The sequence below is a fragment of the Sturnira hondurensis genome, unplaced genomic scaffold, assembly GCF_014824575.4.
Source record: "Sturnira hondurensis isolate 20B ecotype Veracruz unplaced genomic scaffold, ASM1482457v3 Scaffold0019006, whole genome shotgun sequence".
Classification (NCBI taxonomy): Eukaryota; Metazoa; Chordata; class Mammalia; order Chiroptera; family Phyllostomidae; genus Sturnira; species Sturnira hondurensis.
In genome coordinates, this window is record NW_028091637.1 from 6,017,122 (window position 1) to 6,029,510 (window position 12,389).

Sequence of the window (12,389 nt, forward strand, 5' to 3'; positions counted from 1 at the left end):
TCATAGGTATGAGATTCTACTACAGGCAAAGAAAACCCGCTTAGGAACTTTAAAATATGCTTTGGACAATATTCAGATAGAGATTTGAATTAGCATTGGCTTTACTCTGGAAGAGAGGGAGGAACGGGAGAAAGGGAGGGAGATAGGAAGGAAGGAAGGAAGGAAGGAAGGAAGGAAGGAAGGAAGTAAAGAATGGATGATCTGAAAATTATTCTTTAAAAGCAAAAGATCTGAGTGATTTTTGTAGAGACATATTAAGATAACCCCCAAAAGTTCTAAAAGAAATAGAAATTGAGTCAAAATAAATAGAATCTTAATTTTATTTTCCGCTCGAAGACAGAGGGAAAATTCCACATGGACACACTGGCCCTATAGCTTAATATCCCTGCTCAGCCCATAGCTACAGCCTGTTTTAGAAGGAGGAAATGAAAGCTACAATGACTAGCAATGAAAATGTGCTGAAAAGCTCATAGGCCCTTTCCACTAGGAGGTCACATCTATGGCAATCACACCCCACTGGACCCCTTGCCTTATTCCCGTGTTTAATCTCTGTAATTTTATTGACTGGTGTATGAACAGGAAATAATCATCTAACAGTTGTATCGGTTTAAGATTAGCATTTACTCTCTGAGCTGGAAGAGTGAAAATACACAAATACTCTCCGGAAATGTCTCAGTTAAACAGTAAACAAATCCACCAGCACCAATAGAAACAGACAATTACCTTTATGATAAAAACCAAAATTCTTTCCACTTGATGGCTATTAATATAGAAACCATTCCAAAAAAACCACAAACTTTGAGAATTCAGGAATGCTTCAAAATATTTCATCTAATTTCATTTTACAATAATAAAAATGATGACACTGTGCCAATGGTGATAATCCAAATCGGAGCCAGAGATTAGGAGGAGGGTTTGGGAGCAGGGAGTGCAGTTTGGATCTCAAATTGCCCAGAGGAAGACCACTCACTGTGTAAGTGCCACCAGGACAAGGGTGCTGCCTAAGGGTGCTCTCCAGGGCGGGCCGCTTCAATCTGCTTCCAAGGAGTGCTCTGGAGGGTATAGCTCATGCTTCAGAGCAGACTAAAGCGCTTGCGTGCTCCTGTCGCCTTCAGTCACTGGTGAAGGGACACCGAGGGAGGTCATAACCTCCAACACACTCCTGTCTGGGCAGGGGCCTGGGGGGAGTTCTCCAAAAAAGATACAGGAACTGGTGGTTAGAAGCAAAGGAGCACGGAAGGCAATACCCAGGACAAACAGTCACAGGGATGGAGAGGCTCTGGGTGGAAGGCCCATGTCACCACCCAATGTGACCACTGACTCCAATGGAGGAGCCATGGTGATGAGGGTACAGGAATCTCAGCACCCCCCTCCGGCAGCTCTCAACTACCTAACAGGATTTTTCTCCTCCTCTGCTTGACCTCTCCAGCTGCTAGCATGACCTTGTGGCCTAGCAGTAGGCTTGGTTGTTGGCCTTCTTCTCTTCTCTAGCTACCCCCTCCTCCCTAAGGGATCTCTTGCCTTCCCATGGCTTTATAATTCCAAATTTATAGGTTCAGCCCCAACCCCATCCTGACCTCCTCAATGCACAGTCATCTCCAGGATGTCTAACAAGCATCCCAAGTTTAATATACGGCAAACAAAACCCTTGACCCCACCCCCAGACCCAATCCCTTTAGTGCCACTGGCACCACCCGGCTAGTCTGGACGAAGTTCCCAATCCCTCTCCTTTACCTCCCACATTCAAGCCACCAACAGGACAGCTGTCCCTCGCCTCCACCCCCTCCGCCATCACTCTATACTTGGAGCCACCACACCTCCTGCTGGATCACTGTCACCACCTCCCTGATCTCTCTGCTTACACTCTTGCTCCTCTATATCCGCGGGAGCCCATGGGATTACTTCGAAATTTGAATCAGGTCCTGCCCCCCTGTGGTTTACAACCTTCCTGTGGCCTCCTGTCACACTGGGCTTCTGCCCATGACTTTCAGCCCTGAGCCCTTCCATCCTCTCCCTCTGGCCTGCCCAGTGCAGCCACGCGGCCTTCTCCCAACTCATTCCTGCCTGAAAGCCCCGGCACCTGCCGCTCGCCATTCCCTCTCGCGCCCTCCAGCAGGCTCTTCCGTGCCATTCACGTCTCAGCTCAGATGTCTCCTCCTCAGGGAGGGCGCCTCTGATAAATCTCTGCAACATACTCACTATCGCACGCTCATTTTTGCCACCGCCGCCCCCGTTTTATTTCCCTCTGGAGCCCATCGACGTCAGAAACGCTCTTGCCCACTTACCGGCTTCCTTGCCCTAGATCACAAGCCCCGTGTGGACGGAGGCTGTGTCTGTTTTACCCACGGACACATCGCCAGCGCACAGAACAGCACTCAGAACAGCGCGGTACACACAACATAAAAACTCAAAAACTCTCGTGTCACAATCTGGAAGGAGTAGCTCAGGTGTTTTTTCACCAAAGTTTGTGAATTGCTTCCTTCCTTTTTAACAATTATTTATGTTTTGAATTAGAGCCCCCAAATCTGGCGCTCCTTCTCAGTGCCCCGGGGAAGCCTGCGGCTCTCCCCTTGCAAAGCTCTTCCTGAAACACTGCAATTGCCTGCTCACCCCAAGACACCAGGCACTGGATCCCCCCAATTCATCAGACACCCGGGAGGCAAACAATAAATACAGGGTGGGGCAGAAGTAGGTGTACAGTTGTAAGTATGTGAAACAGTTTATTCTTGTATTATTATTTGTTAATTATTGTATTATTTTCCACTCAGACAACTGTAAACCTAGTTTTGTCCACCCTGTGTGTATTGAATGAAAAATTAACAAATGGGTGAAAGAATGAAAGGGTGAAAAATTAACAAACAGCTTTTATTTTTTAAAACCTGTGTCATTACTCTTTTACTTCAAAAATCTCTGATAAACCTTCCTTAAAAATCAAATCAAGTGTTGAGTATTTGTAACGTTAGAATAATCTTGAACACATTCAGGAATTACTTCACCTGGTCAGCCTTAAGAGGGTAATTAGAATTCCGTATTAGGTAATACTCATGCACAGTGCTTTGCAAACTATCTAGGAAGCCTTTTTTTTTTCATTTCAAATCTATTAAGGACCAATATTGTTGACCTACATCCTGTTCAGCAATATAAGTCCACTGATCATGGACTTGAATATTGCAGCAATGTTAAGTTGCTGTGAACATTTGTAAACACTTACTCTAGATTTATACTTACCTCCTCATGGGCCAGTAACACACCAATTGAAGATCATCTAAATAGCAATGGCCTAGATCACTGAAGTCTTTCTTTTCAAGTAACAATACTGTCCACCCCAAAACCAGAGCCTCGGGGGCAGAGTGGTTGTCACCTCCAGGACAACCAGGAGAGGGAGAGAGGGAGCCTGGGAGGGGAGAGCTTGGTCAAGCAGGGCTGACCCCTTAAGCCCAAGCAAGTCCTGCTTCTCTGGGGTTCTGTGTACAGTTTCATTTCAGACAGGAGTTCTTTTGCTAAAAATACAAATAGAAAACGACTATTGTCTAGCATTTATTTTGCAGATGAGGACAAAGAGATTATGATTATGATACACAAACACTTGTGCTCACATAAATGTTTCTTAGATTCTAAATGAACTGAAATTTAGTGGGGGATTTTTTTCTGAAAAGAAAAAGGGGAATGGGCACAGAAGTGAAAGTGTATATGTGAAATCCAAATGCAAAATACTTGAAAACAGAAACGTTTGGTATCTTTCCTTTGTACCTCAATCATGGGACCCAGATACTTCCCCTGGATGGGAGAGAGATTTTCCCATACATCACAGGGCCGGCACATGGGTCTGTGGTTTACAGCTTTAGTCACGCACAGAAATGATCGCAGTTGTGACTGTGATCATTAAATTTTTAATCCATTTTTAAGAAGAAACGCTTGGAAGTAGTTCCCATCTTCTATTGTCATCTGAAATTTGGATTGATGCTAAAAGAAGTCCCCAGAGACACACGCCTCATTTGCTGGTGATCACCTGGTAATTGCAGGGTAAACACGTGTGACCGAGAAAGGTATCCAAGCCATGGTAAAATCACCTAATGAACTGTAATTAATCTAAATTGTGCAATACAATCCCACTAACTAAGTACCATGGCATTTGTGACATGGGTGTCAGAGTTTCTACCTGGAAATTTTTTTAGACCACAGTTGACGTGGCTGCTCAAAAGATACTTAAACAACCTCACCTTTACAAGGTCATTTGATTCATGGCAGGAAATAGCATCAAATCCCACAATCCCTTTTCTCACCCTAACCACTTAGGGTGCACCTTGGTAAATATTCCATTTCGCTTACTATATTTACTAATGGTTAAAAAAAAACAATGTTCAGAAAGTAATGCCAGTAAGAGAGGTTGGCATAACTAAAGTTAAACACCACTTGGCTACATCAGGTTTATTATTTTGAGTAAGAACTAAAATAAACTGCTGTGAACTCTACCACAAAAGGAAGTTAGAGCTTCCTTGTACCAACAACAAGGAGTATCTGTTTCTTTTGGCGAATCGCGGTGAACTCCACATTGAACGACAAGCTGCAGTTCTGCCTGTGCCCAACTTAGAGAAACTTTGAGAACTTTCAGCCCTGAAACTAGCTGTCACTGCAGAATGAAAAATCATTTCTGTAATCTTTTACTGTGGATATGTGTTTTCTCAAAATTCCTTTAATAGTGGCTCTGAAAAAAGTGGTTAAAATAAGATATAACCCACATAAAACAAGAAATAAGAAAAATGTTAAAGTGCATTGGCTATGTGTTACTTTCTTAATCTTGACCGCTGTACCATGGGCATGCAAGATGCTAACATTAGGGGAAGCTGAGTGAAGGTTATATGGGAACTCACTGTACTACTTTTATAGCTTCTATGTGAGCCTAAAATTATTTCAAGATAAACACTTAAAAATGTGTTGGCCACTTGGGCAGCTTATGTAAGTAAAGTGCTCTGAGACTAGAGGGCACTTTATTTTTTATTTTTACAAAGAATAATTGCACTTAATCTCATAGATATAGGTGCTTGGCCTTTTCAAATTTGTTGTTTTAGAAGAAAGTATATATCCTGCCCAGAAAGTGTCAAGTTAAGCTGGACAAATTACTCAAAATAAAACAAGCATGCACACACACACACACACACACATACACACACTTTAAAATTAAAGTGATCAAAAAGTCAAGGAGCTCCTGTAAAAAACATGACTTGTTTATACCTATTAGAGCCCTAAAAGGAAGTCTGGTTCTCTAAAATGCACCCTTGGTTTTATTCCTTATATTACACTGCTACATTCCCCAATGAGCTGTGGGGAGCTAGCAGAACAGAGAGTTACTACAAAACAGAACCTTAGAGCACATCTAGCGTCAGGGGTCTATCACCTTCCCAGCCCAGGAACAGAATGGAAAGGAATGACAGGTGTAGTAGCAGGTGACAGAGAGTGGCAGGGCCTCAGTCCAGCCTGAGAAGCATACCTTCCCTAAAGGGAGTCACAATCACACCAGATTGAACCCAAACAAACTGAAGTGCCTGCACAGGGCACACAAAGCTGACCCACAGCTCAGGAGTTGCAGATCATGACTCAGTGCCCTTTGCTTAATACAGGCAGAAACGGAGGCCCGAAGAGGTAAAATGTGCCTAAGAGAAAAAGGGGAACAAAGCCCAGTTCACCTTCAGGGTCCAAATCTTACTGGCAAACTCTTGGGCGGACGGTAAAGAGCTGATTTGTTGACTTTGGCCCTTTGCAGAGGGCAAAGAATGGTATAATAAGAATTGACGCTTGCATAACTTGCCTCCTGGACCCTGGAGTGCTGACAAACGTCCACTCACTCGCCCTGGCTCACTCATGTGAGATAGGTAGGTGGTGTACAGTAACAGCGTCATCAGAGGGGAACAAAGATGCAGTTGCTACAGCGCCCCACTGGCAGGAGTGGGTCCCCAGCGAAGGGCAAGCATTACCATGGCCTTGCCCCTCAGTAAGTACATTGACACTTTCCTTGTGCAAATAGTTTACACTGTGAACAATTTTCTGCTTTATTTTTATTTAAACAAGCACTTGGAGGTAAAAAGAATAAAAACATCTAGTAGTATTTGATTGTCTCCGACTCATTCTCTCAAATATTTACTGACCATGGGCTATATGTTAGACACTCCTTTAAAAGCCCGCCTTCATTTTCTGCTGGCTAATACCAACCCGAAGTGGTCTGAGAGAGCTGCTCCAAAATCAGCTGGAATATGTGGCAGATAAGTACCATCATAGTTTTCTTATTTTCAAGCTTTACTCCCATTCAAACTCATATCTTTTGTGACAAAGGGAACTACCTGCCGATAGGAATGTAATTTCTATGGGTTCCCTCAACTGCCACTGCATAATGGTACTCGTGATGTGTCTGTTCAGGCTTCGCGTGACTGCCAACCCCAGTCCACTCACGACAGAGTGCGTCATACGCCTGTGCGAGAACAAAGGAACCTGAGACCCACGTATTCAGTAGTGATTATTTCAAAAAGGGGAAAAGGGTCCAGCTGATATGCAGGAAGAATTTCTATTCATCGATGAAAATGAGACTAAATTTCCCGTTTCTCATTAGCCCCAAACGTAGTAAAATTACATTCTCTTCCTGTTTTTGTGTGAGAGAGAAAGGTGAAAATGATATTCATTCATTCCTTCAAGAAAAAACATTTTAATCTCCCCATATATGCCACGAATCAAAGATACCACACTGAATAAGACATGGCCCCAAGTGTCTTCCCCCAAAAGTTAACCATCGTGGTAGTAAGTTATGATAATAAGTGAGTCGTGAATTAGTAATAAGTGAGTATGGGTCCATGGATTAGAAACAAATGAGGCTGGATTCAGCTCCAGACCTTCTAAGGGTGAAGAAACACAGGGTGGACACACTGATGTCCTTAACAATTGGTGGCACTGCAAGACACTAGAAGCACTTTCTGGGCCAGAAAATAAAATTAAATTGTACCTAATAACATTTCATTTTAACTGTATTTCATTATTTACTTTGCTCTGACTGTCCAGAAGACACTACTGGGCACTGAAAAAAAAAATTTTCCACAATTCAGTGTGTGGGAAATTATAAATATGTAGTTATAATATGAAAAATTACTGCCTTTTAAAAAAATTATTTATTTATTTTTAGAGAGAGGGGAAAGGAGGGAGAAAGAGAAAACATCAATATGTGGTTGCCTCTTGTGCGCCCTCTACTGGGGACCTGGCTGCAAGACAGGCATGTGCCCTGACTGGGAATCAAACCAGCGACCTCTTGGTTAGCAGGATAGCACTCAATCCACTGAGCCACACCAGCCAGGGCAAAGCACTGCCCTTTAAATAAAAGAACAATTTCTTATAGTTTAGCCTGAAACAAGATATTCTATAAGAACACTAGAAACGTCAAAAAGCAGAGAAAATCCATACCCAGGAAAAGATTACAAGTTGGATGGATTCGGGGAAACAAAGGTCACTGTGGGCTAAAGAACTGCAGAGAGGCTCACGGACTCTGGGGACTTGAAGAGGCCCGTAAGAACAGGTGTGAGGGGGAGGATTCTCTCAGGGAGGGAGCCAAGGGATGGAGGCAAGACCCTGCGGGCCGTTTTGGGAGATGGTGGGTGGATGGGTTGAACTGGAGCTGAGGAATCAGGAGAGGGGTGAACAATGGGCCCACAAATGAGTGGTGACCTCCAAGACGACAGCCAGCCTGTGGAACAAAGCAGTCTCCAACAGAGCACAGCCCTTTGGCATGAACCTCAGAAAAATGACGCCCCCCTCTTCTTCACCCCCTTGCTCATTTGGTCTCAATTTCTTTTTATTCTACATGGTTCCGGTCCATCCACTTCTCTCTGTGCTAACTGCCAACAACCCAGTCTACATCAGCACCTGAACTTCAGTAATCACTTCTTAAATGGCCCCTCAATTTCCAGTTTCTTCCTCCTCCAAAACAACAACAACAACAAAATACATTTTCCACCCAACAACAAAAGCACCCATTCCTTTTGTGGAACTACTTTGACCAGTTAAGGCTTCATGGGATTCCCGTTTCTCTTAGGATCAAAACAAAAATTACCAAGACCTTTGAGGTGTTTCATGAAATGGTGCCTCTGCCCCCTCAGCCAACCCCACTCATACCTGGCCCCTGAATTCTTGGCCAAGATACCCCTGGACATTTACTCCTGGGCACAAGTATCCATTCTGTAAGGGAATTTTCGCTGACCTCCCTGATGTAGTCACAGCCTCCCCGGGCACTGCCTAGCAGCTCTTGATAAAGAGGCAGATTCATGCACTAATTCACAAGTACAGATGCCTATCTCCTTAGTTTACTGTAAACTAGCCAGGGATAGAAATGACAGTTAGCTTGCTCATCCCCGACACCCAGCACAGCACTGCTAGTTTATAACAAAAGAAGTATTCAGTAAATGATTACTGAATGAATGAGTGATTGAATGAACGAACGAATGAATAAACAAATTCTGCAAAACGTGATTTGGAAGCTCCAAGTATAACTGGAGTATCACTGTTTAGATACGGAGAATAAAGATAATAAAAAACTGTCCTTAAATACGTTTGCCCCAGCTGGCCGGTATGCAGTTATTAAAGAATGTTGGTTTGACGAAAATCCCTTTATACACAGGAGGAAGGCACAAAGTAAATAAGATCTCCGTGGTAAATATGGACTGAAACGTACATGAGTAGGACAATAACATTTCCCAAAGGAAGGGTGGTGTTCATATCCATATCGAGTGTAACATACACATGCACAGTACATGAATTCCGTGGTCTCCACTGACGAGAGGTTAAAGGTTTAGAAACGATCGTTCCTGGGGCTATACCACTGGAATGGAGCCAAAAGGAGGAAGAGTGGTCACAGAGACCTGTTCCACTCGCCCACTGAGCAACCTCGGAAAATCCCTGGACCTGTCTGATGACCAGTGTCCTCATTCACAAAAATAGAAATTACAACCTCCCTATGATGAGATGGTAGCTAGAACCCAATAAAGCGAAGCCCATCTGAAACTGCTGGTAACAATATAAATATATTACTATTATGATAGCTGTTATAAATATTATCATTGGTAATATTACCACCCAACTGAAAGAGCTTAGCATGCTTATTTTAAATCATTTGTCTACATTCACTGACTTAGATCCACCGATGACAAATACTGGACATAAAGTTTTCTAAAGTTTTATTTTCAATGTCACAAATAGTCTTCATTTTAATTTTCTCACACCTAATATTACTTAGTCTTACTCCTATAAGCACTTTGATGTATTCATTTAATTTTCAAAACAATTCTATGAGGTGGGTGGGGTTGTATCTCCCACTTACAGATGAAGAAACTAAGGCACTGAAAAGTTAAGTAACTTGGCCAAGAACTCAACCTAGTGATAGTAACCATCATGATAAGATGTTCCCAAGGTGCTTACCCTGTGCCAGAGCCATTTAAGGGCTTTTCCAAAAAATCTAAAAGGCACCTAATACCACTGTCCCCATTTTACAGATAAGAAAACCGGGGCCCACAGAGGTCAAGCAATTTGTCCAAGCAGAACAGCTGACAAGCAGCAGAGCAGGGACTGAAAGCCGGGCCTTTATCTGCATCATTTTCCCAGCTATTTGCCTCAACGAATTTTCTAGATTAGTATTTTCTACTTTATTAATAAAATATCACTTCATACACGGTTGTCTCAAATTAATCAACAATTCCCTATTTTATGCAAAATATATTCAATTCTATTACTTTTTCTTGATGGCCCAGGGTCATGGCTGCGGTGATTTGTCATTTCTGCCTCATTTTTATTTGAATGGTTACAGGAGGGTTTTTGTAGTCACTTCTCTAAATATGAGCCAGTTCACTGTCATTTTGTCCCTTTGCCTCTGGTGAGGGCTGGGAAGCCAGAACTACCAACCACAAGTACTCCTAATGTAGGATTTGATCAGCTCTGAGTGGATGCCAACCCCATGGATGTGCAGGCCCAAACTATGACTGCTATAGATTTCAGGTAAGATGAGGGTGAGTTTGACCTCTTAATGAGTGCTTACTTTACACCAGAGGAGATGTCATCTATTTTACACAGTGCTCATTTTCAAGTGTATTTTGAATTATACAACATATTGGGCATATACACACGTATGTTTAAAGTTTACTTTCCTATAGAAGACCTAGTCTTTCAAAAATGTAACACTCATTTCTAAATCCAAACCATACACCTCATCCCCAAATTAATACTTTTTATCCCATCCTTCTCTATTGTTTATCTGCTTACTTGTCTCCCCCCCCCCAGTAGAACCTAATAAGTGTACACTGCATTTCCTGTGTACTCCCAAAGTTCTAAGAAATGTGCCCATATTGATGCATGTAATAAAAGAACTCCATTGTACAGGTCAGGAAACTTAAGTGCAAAGATGAAGTAACTTGCCACAGATCCCATATCCAGCAGTGGGCGAGCTGGGATTTGAACCCAGGCAGTCTGGTCTGAGAGTCTGTGTTCTATGGACTGCTCTTCTGCCCTTGAGGATGTAAGTTCTAAAGAAACAATGACTTTGCCTTGGTCATTGATGAATGCCCAGGTGCTCAGTCAATATGCCGACTATCTGAATGAACTTCTTCCCTGCTCTGTGCCTGTTCAAGTGTTCAACGCAGTTTACTCTGACTTTGGTCTCAAAGTCAGACTGCCTCGGACAGGCAGATTAACATTCCAGGCCCTTCTCTCACCTCAAGACTTTACTGGTTGCAATTGCTCTTGACCCACCCTAATCTGTCATGGTGCCCTGGACCCATCAGATGGACAATAAATACTCATTGAATGAATGAGTCTCCAACCTGCACCAGAGCTATTGACAAACACAAGTTGGTGATCAAGTAATATGGTGCAATCAAATGGTAGGATGATGTCCTAGAAACTGCATTTCACTAAATTAAAAGATTGATTTTTACCTTTTGTCAGGTGACCGTGCAAATTCCACAATTACAACCTCCAGTGTGTTTTTCTTTCTTAAAAAGACTTTATTTGTATAGGGAAGTTTTAGATTTAGAACACATTTGACAAAGATACAGAGATTTCCCACACCTGCATGGCCTTTCCCTATTATCAGCATCACTCACCAGAATGGTATATTTGATACCAAAGACAAACCCACACTGATACATCATAATCACCCAAAGTCTGTAGGGCGCCTTAGAGCTCATTCTTGGCGCTCATTCTTGTCGTACATTCTATGAGTTTGGACAAATGTATAATGACATATATTCATCATTATAATACCATCAGATATTTCCATTGCCCTAAAAACCTTTCTTCTCTGCCTATTCATTTTTCCCCTACCCCTGGCAACCACTGATCTTTTGTCTCCACAGTTTTGCCTTTTCCAGAAAGGTCACATTGCTGAAGTCATATAGTACAATACATGGCCCTTTCAGATTGGCTTCATTCACTTAATAATATGCATTTGAGGTTTCTTCATGTCTTTTCATGGTGTCACACTTCATTTTTTTTCGCCAAATCATATTGTATGGTCTGGATGTATCATTCTCCCACTGAAGGGCATCTTGGTAGTTTGCAGGTATTGGCAACTGGGAATAAAGCTGCTACCAACATCCATGTGAATGTTTCCATTTTTAAACATGTTAAGATAAACTAAGGATAAAGTGCTGTACTCTTGATATGGATTATGCACATTTAGTCTGCAAAACAGTCCTATGAGGTAGGTGTTACTACTAGCCCATTGTACAGATAAAAAAGCTGATTGAAGACTACTTTGCTGTGGGCCACGGAGCTACAAAGCTGGAGCCAGGATTCAAACCCACATCTGCCTGACTTTACGCTTACCCTCAAAACTGCAATGTACTCTCTCTTTGTTCTCCATTTTAAACCTCTGCCATGTACTAATAGCTATCACCCTAATGACTATGGTAGGAAATGTGAACTATGAACTGAAATAGTTTCCAACTAGTAAGGGTCTCAAAATCTAAATAAAAGCTGTAAATTCAACATTTAGCTTTTATAAGCAAAAGCTTCATAGGCCAGAAGTTACTTCTGACTGTTCTGGAACTAATAAGGATGCCATGCAAAACATACATTCTCATTTTAGAGATCCATGTATTTAAGCAGTGTTTCTTGAACCCCCCGCTATGTGCGTGGTACTGTGACAGATACAACAAACAGTGGGTAAAATAAACAGGGCCTCTGCCCTCACAGACAGAGTCTAGAGCAGGGAGCAGAAAAGCAATCAGGCAACACAGAGAGAATGACTGGGGAGTGAGACCAGGGCTCAGGATGGCGCAAAAAGTGGAGTCCATTGTAGGCAGTGTAGGCTAAAGGCGAAATTACGACACGCGGGAGAGAATGTGGCATGTTCTGGGAACAACAAT

General features: G+C 42.5%; 1 protein-coding gene across 5 annotated transcripts in view; it reads right to left on the minus strand.

Moving 5' to 3' along the window:
* Positions 1-12,389, minus strand: part of NEK10 (NIMA related kinase 10) — a 186,657-nt gene that overhangs the window by 173,176 nt on the left and 1,092 nt on the right. The window lies entirely within an intron of this gene.